The 13,675-nt window shown below is 33.4% G+C and overlaps 1 protein-coding gene across 3 annotated transcripts in view; it reads left to right on the forward strand.

The window, feature by feature from the left end:
- The window catches only part of LOC145284886 (uncharacterized), a 216,488-nt gene that overhangs the window by 165,002 nt on the left and 37,811 nt on the right, over positions 1-13,675 (forward strand). The gene's annotated exons all lie outside the window — the stretch shown is intronic.

Here is a 13,675-nt window from a genome sequence, read left to right on the forward strand (position 1 = left end):
ATTTGAGAATTCCAAGTGCTGTATGTGCTCTCTGCTTATCTCCACATTGATTTCAGGCGTTCTGGACTTTTCCTTGCCATTGGACTTAAGCACTGCTGATTCAGGAGAGGTTTGGCTAAGAATTCGCAATTCTTGCCTCACAATTATATGCGCAGCTACTAGTACAGAGGGTATCCGTTGTCTCTTGAGACTGAACAGAGGCATCGACGACACTATAGTGAACAGCCAGTTAAGTGCAAATTCAAAAGACATTTTTCGCTTGTGTTCGTTTACGTTGCATGCGTGACTTTTAATAATTGTCTCCAGGTCGCTTAATTTTCTTTTTTTGTGAGTCAATCGTATATGAAATGTCCGGTCGGTGTTTTCCTTCGCTTGGATGCTTCTATAATGGAAAAAGCCATTTCTGCACCATTTGACACGGTTCGAGCTGTCAATTGTATAATACAACAAAAGGGGTTCACATGGTTTTTGTTACACATAAAATGTGCTCTCGCACTTGGACGGGAAAACAAATTTGTAACGATTATCGCATGGTTTATTAGCAAGAATTAAAGATGAATTTTAAAAATGCAACCTAAAAGACGTTATATTGACCCATTTATTCCCATGGTATTTAAACTTTTTATCATCGAGTTGAAACTTTGTGTAGTGATTGAAATGGGTTAGAATTAGTATTGGGACGATTAATCGGAATTGGGAATTAGAAAAATCGAAATGTCGGAGGGTATCGGAATCGGAAAAATTGTGCAAATTTTCCGATGCCGAAAACGATTCTATCTCCTAACCTGGACATTTAAAATTCACCGTTGATAACACCGAACCGGTCTTATTTTTCTAAGGGGTATAATACAACAAAGGATAAATAAGATGAAAAAAAGTGTTAACCCTGATGAAGACGTTATTACGTCGAAAAGTACTTATATATAAACAAATAAATGTTTGTTCATTTTCCAAAAAATCTGCGTTTAATTGGCTTACTAAACTTACATTCTGGATTTTTTAAAAGTTTTTTAACATACTTTTCCAATACAAAACTGGAATCACCCCCAACCCTCCACCCAGGTGTTTTTTACGTTTGCGAAACTATATGCGCATATTACATGCGTTTTATGGTAATGGGAAAACAACTCTCTGACTAAATATTTAGAGATTTTAAAAGAATCAGAATCGGAATCAGTAATTGTATCAGAATAGAGAATCTATAATAGGATCGATAAATTGTATGGGAATTGGGAAAATTTTGGAATCGTCCTATCACTAGATAGAATACTTAAATTAAAAGCAAAAAGTTATTTTTTTTCATTTAAAAAGCGAAATATTATAATAAATAGGACACTGGATACATGTGATATTTTTAGAAATAAATACACTATATATATATATATATATATATATATATATATATATATATATATATATATATATATATATAATCAAAGTTACGATACATATTGGGCAAATAATCGAGCGTACGTACAGAACTTTTGCATTCCGTTCTGTAAGTTAATTTATAATTAATAATAATTTTATATCAGATCGGCAATACATGCATACAGTTTTTTACCATATATATATATATATATATATATATATATATATATATATATATATATAAACACGTAAAAAAACATTTAAAAAATAAAATGTTTAATTTCAACGTTATTTCACGCGGTTAATGGTAGACGAATGAATACGGTCTTTGCTAATCAAGTCAGATGGCTTGAATTCCAGGGTTCGAATCTATCGACTGGTGTTAATCGTGACCCCCTGCACTGAAGATTCCCGAAAGGACGAAATACTAGTGTCTGTAGGTATTTAATTATATATATATATATATATTTCTTCTGTGGAAATATACTTTATTTCGTTATAATATATACCAATACTTATTTAAGGAGGCCAATGTAATTTATTACAGAGCAATATAATGAATGAATGACAAAAGTCTACATTTCAAAGTTCTTAAAGATAAAATTAATGTAGGTGCAAGAACTAATTAATTTATGATTCTATATTAAGCAGAAATGAATTATAGACTAATTTAGACCATCGATTAAACTCATAAGTATATAATATTTGATGCTGAAAATGGTTTTTATGCTAATATTTTATATTCAACGTATAAGTTAATTAATTTATAATATACAATGAATAATATTAAATGTAAAAATAACAACTGTTTAAATATTACTTATTAGGAAATTAGAGGGTAACGGTGTTTAGTATGAAAGACTGAAAGGTAAATAAACCGAGCTGGTACATCTAGGGGTTTTGTTCAAAGGGCGATAACTTTATTATACTAAAAAGTAAATTAAATTGTAATCTTTCTTCGCTCAAGGTAAACAAATATTGTAATGAATTATATAGCGAACTTATAAAAACTATAAGTTTAGAATTAATACTAAGAATTATAATTTATGTAGTAACAAATTTGATTATAACAGTTAAGAGAGCTTAGTTATGTATAGTTTTAAATTCAAATTAATACATAATTTAATGTAAACGGGAATTGAAAAAAATAGGTTGGTTTTTTTTCTTCTTTTTTCTGTGTTATTGATGTTGTTTCGGTAAATATGGATATATTAATTCATAAATAATAAATTTAATAATTAATAACTAAAACATTTCTGACACAATATACCTAAATTAATAGAATTTGTTAGTAAGAATAGATGTGCCATAGTGACTTTATTTATGAATTAAAAATGGCGTAATGGAAACATATTATGAGGTATTTACAGCTTCTCTTCCAATTTTCGGATTTTAATCATGTCAAAACACGCTTTATCTCCTTTTGATGTGTTGATTGTTGCTATTTCTCCTGATGAGTTAAGGGCAAAATAGATTCACTGATTGATATAATAATTAAATGATTGATTTTGTGCTAGGAAACAGATACTGTCAAAAATTGTAAATTGTAACTAAATAAAAGAAATAACTTGTAAGATGGTCAACATCATGAATTTTGGAATATAGACTTTTGTCATTCATTCATATATATATAACAGTATCCTACACACACTCTCCATAAACGGCTATCCTAATTCCACCTTATCCTCACTCAAAAAAAAGAAAAAAACGCCAACGCCAAGCTCTCTCTAACACCTGTTTCCTCAAGCTCCCCTTCTTCAATGATAGAATCCCCATTGCGATCCGCAGAGCCATACACCACGAAGAGCTAGGTATACAACTTATCCACACCGGCACCACCTTAAGACAGCACCTAAACCGGAAACACCCATCACATACACCCGACGCTTGCTCCCTATCAAACTGTCCCATCAAAGATACAGGCATATGCTTGCGCACCCACGTGGTCTATAACCTGCAATGCACTAAATGCAACAAATCATACATAGGGAGTACCACTAGACCACTGCACCAACGCATTAAAGAACATATAAACACCAGAATCTCATCATTTCACAAACAGATAATCTCATGCAACAGCACCAAACATAATATTCGCGTTTATATCCTCGCCTCAGTCAGAAACGTTGGAAACCTTAGAATTGCAGAATCTCTCCTTATCTCTAAACACAAACCCTCCTTGAATAACAGACTAGTACTGAGCTCTCCCTTTATCCTTTGACCCCCCCATTACAAGCGAACCAGAGCAACGACAATACACAAATTCTATTAAAAAAAAAATAAATAGGAGAAAATAAAATATACGAATATTAAAAAAAAAATACACATATATATAAATTGAAGTATATAAAATTAATAAATAACACAGTCACCCATAACAACAAGATAAAACATAAAACATTAAAATAAAATATATACGTAACCCTAATAAAAAAATAAATAAATAAAAAATTAAGTCCGATAGAATTATACTCCTTGCACTAAGTTAAACAGAATTATCTCCCTTAGACCATAATCTAGTCCGCACTACATATCTCAATAAAAAATATATATATAAACAAGCGCTTATACACATAACATAACATAGACAGAGGATCATAACTATCATATTATAACTGAGGATTACCACCTTCTCAACACACGAATACAGATACATAAAAGGTAAAACAAAATAAAAACATTAAAAAACACAACTAAAAATAGAACACAATAAATAAATAAATAAATAAAAACTTCAACAACAGCACCGGATAAACGAGAAAAAAAAACAAATGTAACAGCAATGATAATAAATTATGCAATATTATATAAAATAAAATATTAAAAAATACATATATATATAAATATATAACCAAAGCTTACAACAGAAATAATATAATAAATATATAAGTAAAATAAAATATTTCTGCAGGACTGCCACGCTCTCTCCGCCATCTTGAATCCACTTTTATCTTCTATTTTAAAAAAGAGAGGTACCTTTTTCTCGAAATTAATCAAGTTCCACACCACCCACGGACTTTACGTACACAGGACATACCAGCAACTTGGTAATAAATAATTATACATTGAAGTGAAGAATGATAGTCAAATAAAGGTTAGACACTCATCTATTCAGCCATACTCGTTTATATCTGTTTGTTTTTCTTTTTTACTTCATCTTTTCCGGTCTTCCTCCGCATTGTTTTTGGCTTAAAAAAAAAAACAAATATATACTACAATAGAAAAATGCTAACATGAAAAGTAATATGGCTGAGCTTAAACATGGAAAAGTAAAGGATTAGTTATTAAAACTGAAAATTTATTGCAGTATTAAGAATTGATTATATAATGTTATAAATTGAATTTTAAAAAATATTAATGTTTAAATATTTTAAGATATCAGTTAATTATATTTTTACTAGAATATCTTGTCCTTTTCTTTTCCATGTTTTAACAACTAATTCTTTTACTTTTGATGTTTAAGCTTAACCATATTACTTTTCATGCTCCCATTTTTCTATTGTAATCCATGATTTTTCCAGGCTTCCAGTAAATTCACTTGTTCTTTGTTTAATTTCAGTCTTATTTTTGTTTAGCCCTATAAACATAACATATTTAATAACAATGTACGGCACTCGTTTGCTTTCAATAGAATCCCCCTCAATTATCTCCCGTTCATTCTTTCAATCTCTCTGTTTTATTTGTAACTTCTCTTTTCGCGAGAACGGTGAATTGCTACCAACGGTGTCATTGAAGCGACATGGTTACTATGGAAACCAGTTATAAAAACGTCGCTCACCTCTTACGTTTTTTTTACGATTTTGAACACCAGTCATGCCATCATGAAAGGTTCTTCCATGATGGCATATTGCTTGTCTAGCCGCACTGATGCGCAAATATACATTTCTACTTTTAACAACATTATTCTTTAAGTTGTTATATGCGTATCGACTTAGTTTAAATGGCAACGAATAATGATAGAGAGCTATGTGCTTTGGTTTCGATTCTTTTTTTTTTTTTTACACAGTGATCACCACTTATCAAGGCCCGGAAGCCACTCAGGGATAAGGGTTATTGCAAGTACATCACGTTAGTGAGGAGATTTTATGAAGTGTTTAATTAGGGGGGGGCGATTCATTAGGAATTTGTTAACATTAGACTTGAAGACATCCAAGTTGTAGTCCGGAGGGAAGCAGGCAGACGGAACAGAGTTCCACAGGCGTGCAGTTCTAAGAAAGAAGCTTTGCTCATGAAATCCGCGTTTTGATTTAGGCACAGATATAGAGTGGGGGAAATTTTTCACAGTGGATTCAGCTAGACGGGTGTTTTTCGTGAAAGATTGGCGAGGGGGGACCAGGGATTGGAGTTCAGACGAGCACCTGCCATGAAAATAACGATAAAACAAGGATAGGCTCGCAACGTCTCTTCTGTGGGAGAGGGGTTGCAGGGTAGAGAAAAGGGCATCCCCCACTAAACCACGAAGTCTATTTTGTACTCTGTCAAGGCATGATAGGCTGTTTTTGGTAGTTCCTGCCCAGATATGGCAACAGTATTCCATCCTTGGCCGTACTTGGCTTTTATATAGATAGAGAATTGCATCAGTAGTGAGATATCTTCTGGAGCGGTAGAAGGATCCCACCATCTTTCCAGTGACCTTGGCAACAGACTTGATGTACTGTTCCATTTCAGATCAGGAGTAAAGGTCAAACCCAGAAGCTTGTCAAAACACGGGGCCTCACCCAGACGAGAGCCATCCATCACAATTGATGCCAGCTGGGGATCAGAGCGTTGATGATGTAAGGATAGGAGTTTGGTTTTAGATGCATTAAAGGTAACTAGCCACATCTTCCTCCACTGAACCACGCGCTCGAGATCAGAGGAGAGAGAATCCAAGAGAACTTCGTCATTTACAGCCTTTGATGTGTTGCCGTAGATGGTCGTGTCATCAGCATAGATGTCAACGAATGATTTAAGTATGTGTTTAGGGAGGTCATTGATGTAGATCAGGAAGAGAGTTGGGCCCAGGATTGACCCCTGAGGGACTCCAGCATTTATATTGCAGGCCTCCGATTTTTGTCCATCTACCACTACTCTTATGAGCCTATCGGAGAGAAATTATTTAATGATTGAGAAAACATTTCCAGTTATACAGTAGCTGGAAATCTTGTGAAGTAGACCCTTATGCCATACTTTGTCAAAAGCCTTTGATATGTCAAGAGCAATTGCCCTAGAAAGGAAGCCTTTGTCAAGAGATTCACTAATCCTGTGGGATATAATCGTCAGCACATCTGCGGTAGATCTTGCAGAGCGGAAACCATATTGTGTGTCACTAAGAATGTTATTCCTGCTGAGGTGGTTGACTATTTCTCCATTTAATATTGATTCTAGCTCTGGCATTCAATTCGTATATATATTTATGTAAATTTTGAAATCGCTACTATATATTCGGTACAATATTATATATATATATATATATATATATATATATATATATATGTGTGTGTGTGTCAGAGGTATTAGTTCTGTTCTTGAAGCGTTCATTTAATTTGAATAAAATATTTTTTATGTTCGTAATATTGCGTTGTAATTTGGCTTTCAAACGCATTTATTTTATTCAAATTAAATCAACGCTTCTACAACGGAAGTCACACCCCTGACGTTAATCTCGCGTAGCTAACGCACCGTTCGCATTATTTCAAAATACAACCGCTAGAGACAACGTGCGAATCTTCACTACTGACTCCAACTTTACAACATGGCAAGAAAGTAGAAGAAAACAAAATACTGTATATGTAGTTTGACTCCGAAATATATTTAAATTATAAATTTCAAACAAGTAAAATATTTGTATATTTTCGTAATATCGCGTTGTAATTTACATTCCAGCGCACTTGATATATATATATATATATATATATATATATATATATATATATATATATATATATATAAAGGGGTCAAAGTTCAACGATTTGACCTTTGAGAACTCTACCAAACTCTTCCGACAATTTTGGGTCTAAACACTTGAAATGTTAGATATAGATTCCTTTGACACGGATCTAACTTAATAACTCGACTTGAGTCCATAACAATAACTTTTAAGGGGTCATAATAGGGGTCAAAGTTAAAAAAATTGACAGTTTCTTTCTTTTTTTTTTTTTTTTGCTCAGCATACACCTCAAAACACCCGGGCAACGCCGGGCACCCATGCTAGTCTATCTATCTATATATCTATAAAAGTGAACGTGTCTGTGTATCTGTGTGTCTGTGTACATTTCCCTACGCAATAACTCTGTCTACAGACTCGAAATTTGATATACATGTTACTGAGATTTGGGAAAATCGATGCGATCGGTTTTTGGCCAGAAATTTGGCGATTAAGGGGTCAAAGTTCAACGATTTGCCCTTTGAGAACTCTACCAAACTCCTCTGACAATTTTGGGTCTACGCACTTGAAATTTTAGATATAGGTTCCTTGGACATGGATCTAACTTAATAACTTAATTTGAGCGCAAAACTTTTAAGGGGTCATAATAGGGGTCAAAGTTAAAAAAAAATGACGTTTGCGGTCTCTTCCAAATTACTCAGACAATTTCTGGTCTAAATATTGAAATTTTACATAAAGGGTATTAGAGATAGGGCAAGCTTTTTCATCAGTTTGGGTCGAAATTTTTTAGTTACCAATATATAAATGTATGTATGTATGTATGTTTGCATGTCTGCCTTAAACTTTCAATAGAGGCAACGGATTTTGCCAAGATCGGTATCGTTTTAAACTTCGATCTTTCATACGACAAATATCAAAAAAGTGCTAAAAATATTAATATCTTCCCCTTCAACTAGGCACTTTTCTAAAGGGGGGCACTTTTTTCGCCGATATCGTTGAAAGTTATCCCTCCTTTAGATTGTCTAGCCTTAATTTTAAAAAACGTCGCTTCCGGTTTGGCGGTAGTCGTAACAGCATAGATGTTAGTTTTTACCCCGTTCTTTTCCTCCTTTGCGTATGGGTTCGAACCTGCCTTCCTACTACCACTTTTTTTTTTTTTTGCCCAACATACACATCCAAACACCCGGGCAACGCCGGGCTGAAATGCTAGTACATCTATAAAAGTGAACGTGTCTGTGCGTCTGTGTGTCTGTGCATATTTTTGTTCGCAATAACTCTGTTAATTTTCAGTCTACAGACTCGAACTTTGATATAAAGGATACTGAGATTTGGAAAAATCTTTGCGATCGATTTTCGGCCAGAAATTTGGCAGTTAATGGGTCAAAGTTCAACGATTTGCCCTTTGAGAACTCTACCAAACTCCTCCGACAATTTTGGGTCTAAACATTTGAAATTTTAGATATAGGTTCCTATGACATGTATCTAACTTAATAACTTGATTTGAACCCAAAACAATAAATGTTAAGGGGTCATAATAGTGGTCAAAGTTTAAAAAAAATTGACCTCTGCGGTCTCTACCAAATTACTTAAACAATTTCTGATCTAAACATTTGATATTTTACATTAAGGGTATTCGGAGATAGGGCAAGCTTTTAAATCAGTTTGGGTCGAAAATTTTTAGTTACCAATATATAAATGTATGTATGTATGTATGCATGTCTGCCTTAAACTTTCGACAGAGGCGACGGATTTTACCAAGATTAGCATCGTTTTGAAGTTTGACCTTTCAGACGACAAATATCGAAAAATTCGCTAAAAAAATTAATATCTTCACCTTCAACCGGGAACTTTTCTATACGGGGGAGGGTCGCTTTTTTCGCCGAGATTTTTTAAAGTACTCCTCTCCTTTTGGTTGTCTAGCCTTAATTTTAAAAAAATATCACTTCCGGTTTGGCGGTGGTCGTAACAGCATAGACGTCAGGTTTTTCCTCATTTTCCTCCTTCACGGTACGGGTTCGATCCTGCCTTCCTACTACCACTTTTTTTTTTTTTTGCTCAACATACACATCCAAACACCCGGACAACGCCGGACTGAAATGCTAGTATATATATATATAATTTCCACAACCAAACAACGTCTCAGCTCACAAGATCTATGACAGCAAACAAACCAGAAGTTCACAACTTCGGATGTGTCAAACTGATGAGCAGCAATGAGCGCGAAACTTGTGTCTTGAACTTCCGGTTTGTTAGCGTTCATGAATCTTGTGAGTTACGACTTTGTCTGACTGTGGAAATAATTATATATTCTCTCACATTCTGAAAGTATATATCTATCTATATATATAAAAGTGGACGTGTCTTCGTGTGTGTCTGTGTGTGTGTGCCAGTGTGTGTGTACATTTCCCTACGCAATAACTCTGTCAATTTTCAGTCTACAGACTCAAAATTTGATATATACGGTACTGAGATTTGGGAAAATCTTTGTAATCCATTTTCGGCAAAAATTTAGCTGTTATGGGATCAAAGTTCAACGATTTGGCCTTTGAGAACCCTACTAAACTCCTCCAGCAACTTTGGGCTTAAACACTTGTAAATGTTAGATATAGGTTCCTTGGGCATGGATCTAACTTAACTTGATTTGAGACCAAAACAATAAGTGTTAAGGGGTCATAATAGGGGTCAAAGTTTAAAGAATGAACCATTTTTTTTTGGGGGGGGGGGCTCAACATACACCTCCAAACACCCGAGCAACGCTGCGCTGAAATGCGAGTATATATATACAAGTGAAGGTGTCTGTCTGTCTTTCTGTCTGTCTTTCTGTCTCTGTGTGTGTCTGTCTTTCTGTGTAAATTTCGCTACGCAATAACTATCAATTTTCAGTCTACAGACTCGAAATTTAATATACAGGGTACTGAGATTTGGGAAAATCGATGTGATCGGTTTTCGGCCAAAAATTTGTCTGTTAAGGGGTCAAACTTCAACGATTTGCCCTTTGAGAACTCTACAAAACTACTCCGCCAAATTTTAGGTATAAACACTTGAAATTTTAGATATAGATTCCTTGGACATGGATCTAAGTAACTTATAACTTGATTTGAGCCCAAAACAATAAATGTTAATGGTTCATAATATAGCTCAAATTAAAAAAAAATCGACCTCTGCGGTCTCTACCAAATTACTTAGACAATTTCTGGTCTAAAAATTTGAAATTTTACATAAAGGGTATTCAGAGAAAGGGTAAGCTTTTTAATCGGTGTGGGTTGAAAATTTGAGCTTCCATAAATGTTAATATGTATCCTTGCATGTCTGCCTTAAGCTTTCGACAATGGCGACAGATTTTCACAAGATTGGTATCGTTTTGAAGCTCGATCCTTCAGATGACAAATATCGAAAAATTGGCTAAAAACATTAATTTCTTCACCCTCAACTGGGCATTTTTCAACAGACAGGGGTCGCTTTTTTCGCCGATATTTTCGAAAGTCATCCCTCTTTTCGATTGTTTAGCCTTTATTTAAACCTACGTAACTTCCGGTTTGGCGGTGGTCGTAACAGCAAAGACGTCACGTTTTTCCCCCGTTTTTTTTTCCTTCTTCGCGGTACGGGTTTGAGCCTGCCTTCCTACTGCCATTTTTTTTTTGCTCAACACACCCCTCCAAACACCCGGGCAACGCCGGGCACTTATGCTAATATATATATATATATATATATATATATATATATATATATATATATATATATATATATATATATATATATATATAAGGGGATTAGAACAACAGTCCAACGAGCAGAGTTTATTTTAATGTATTAGTAAATTCATTAAAATAAAAGAAAAAAAACAGTGCTCGTTGTAATGTAGATATATAATAAGCTCGATAGGCATATATATCCTAGAGCTATTTTAATATTGAATAAGATGATTGATAATTTATAATTAAAATTAAAAATCGGTTTCAAAAGGAAGAACAAACAAAATCAATAAATTCTACGATCGTTTCGGAAATGTTTTTATTGAGACAGACAATACGTCTTGGACAATAATTTTATCATTTGATTTTATAAAACAAAGTCTCCTCACCAGCAAAAAGAGGGTGGGAGTTTAAAGACACCAAAAATAAAACTAGCATCTTTTAAGTAAGGCAGATATATCGTTTATTCGTCCACCATTAAAGACCGTAAGTATCATCGTCAATCCATTCATTGGGGGGTTGTTAAATGTAGTTTATGATTTATAAACTACATTTAAGAACATCCAACTATCGATTTTTAGATGTATTACTATTTAGGTTTAACATGAACAATCCGATAAGATAACGTTCTTTGTTAGATAAATTCTAAAAAAACACTACATTTCTTTTTTTTTTTAAATTTGAATATATAATTTATTGACCTTTTCTCTTCAATTTGTGAGTAAATTAATTATTTACTTTTCGGTGACTAAATTAATTATTTACTTTTTAATGGACACTTGAAAATGGGGGGGGCGTGAATTTAAAAAAAACGTTTGTCTAAAATATTATATTCGATTTATTGAAAAGAACATAAAATTTCACATTGACCCTGAAAATATCGTCAAAATAGAATCAATAGAAAAATTTTGATAGATTTTTAAAGTTTAAAAATTGAAAAATATTGAGTTCGGAAAATTCATTACTGTTTAAAAAAAAATATTTCTATTATTTTTAAAACAACTTTAATAGTTTATTTTGGAAGTATAATCGCTAAAGAAAATAAACAACCCACTTTTAACAGAGAAATTACGAGATTTTTATATTTTATTCGCAGTTTCGTGTTAGAGGTGTCAAAAATTCCTACAAAAATTCTGATACACCTAGTGCTGTATGTGTTTCTTCGGAGTATTTAGCATTTTTTCTTTTTTTTTTTCTTTTCTTTTTTTGTTTAATCCTCGTCACTTTTTTTTATCTTTCGCATATTGATCTGAAGCAACCTACAATTCGAAATTGTTTCAGAACGTACCTGGGGTAGATTCTCCAATTCGACTAATACATAATGAGATTTTTTAAAAAATTTCATTGCATTGTATTCATTTAATGGCGTCGGTGTCAGTTCTGATATGTCATTTTTTACGTACTGATATAATTAATTAAGCGTTCTTATCGGTTTATATCCGTTGGCAGATTTATGCCCGTTTTATAACAGGGGCTGATTTCTCTTAAACACGGGTACAGGGTATACGGTGCTAATTACAGAGTGAGACTTGATTTGCTATCATCTTCATCACTCACTGCGTGATGTGACCCAATAGTCGGGTTTAAAGTGGACGTTTTTTGGAGAAGCCTCCCGCCAAAATACCCCTGCAATTAAAAAAAAACATACACACACAAATAAAATTTATGTTATAGTGGAAGAAAATATTATTTCCTCAAAAGAATAGAATCCAGACATGTAATCAATTATTTGCATGAAAATATGCCCCCCACATAACATTCGAAAGAGACACTCGTCTAACCGCAACAACTACCAACGACTTCTCTTATCTATTTATGCCTAAAACTAAATGTAAGTCCCATGAGCCAATTTTCTTTCCTAGAACTACCCGTCTATGGAACACAACACTGCGGAACTACTTCCCAGCTGATTATAACATGTTTTCAAGTATAATGTAAACTGTTATCTTTCATATATTAATCCTAACCTCGAGTAGTCTTTGCTTTTTCATTAGTGCAGATTAAGTATTTATTATTATAGAGACAATTATCTATCGATTATTATATTGAACCTAATATATGGTAGTGAGATAAAAACTATATATATATATATATATATATATATATATATATATATATATATATATATATATATATACTAGTAGTAGTTCAGCCCGGCTTTGCTCGGGCCCTATGTACTGTTCATAACTAGCCGTACGTGTGAATACATTTTATATAAGATTTAAAATGTTTAGACCAAAAGTTGTCTGAGTAATTTCATAGACACCGCAGTGGTAAACTTTTTATAACTTGGACCTCAATTTTGACCCCTTAACATTTAATATTTTGGTCTCAAGTTAAAATAAGAAAAAGTTTTACCCATGTCCAAGTTACCGACATCTAAAATTTCAAGTGTTTAGACCCAAAATTGGCGGAGAAATTTGGTAGAATCTGCAAATATCAACTCTTTCAACTTGGACCTATTGGAAGCCAAATTTTCAGCCCAAAACTGATTGCCGCGTGTCTGAATACCCGTTATGTATAAATTTAAAATGTTTAGACCCAAAGTTAGCTGAGTAGTTTGCTAGACACTGCAAAGGTCAAATCTTTTTAACTTTGGCCCCTTGGCAGTTCAAAAAATCGACCCAAACCATTTAAAAGCTTGACCTATCTTTAAATGTCCATTATGTAAAATTTCAAATGTTTAGACCAGAATTTCGTAGAGACCGCAGAGGTCAAATGTTTTTAAATTTTGACCCCTAATATG

Source organism: Euprymna scolopes, chromosome 9 (assembly GCF_053919585.1).
Source record: "Euprymna scolopes isolate OS-2025 chromosome 9, ASM5391958v1, whole genome shotgun sequence".
NCBI lineage: Eukaryota > Metazoa > Mollusca > Cephalopoda > Sepiida > Sepiolidae > Euprymna > Euprymna scolopes.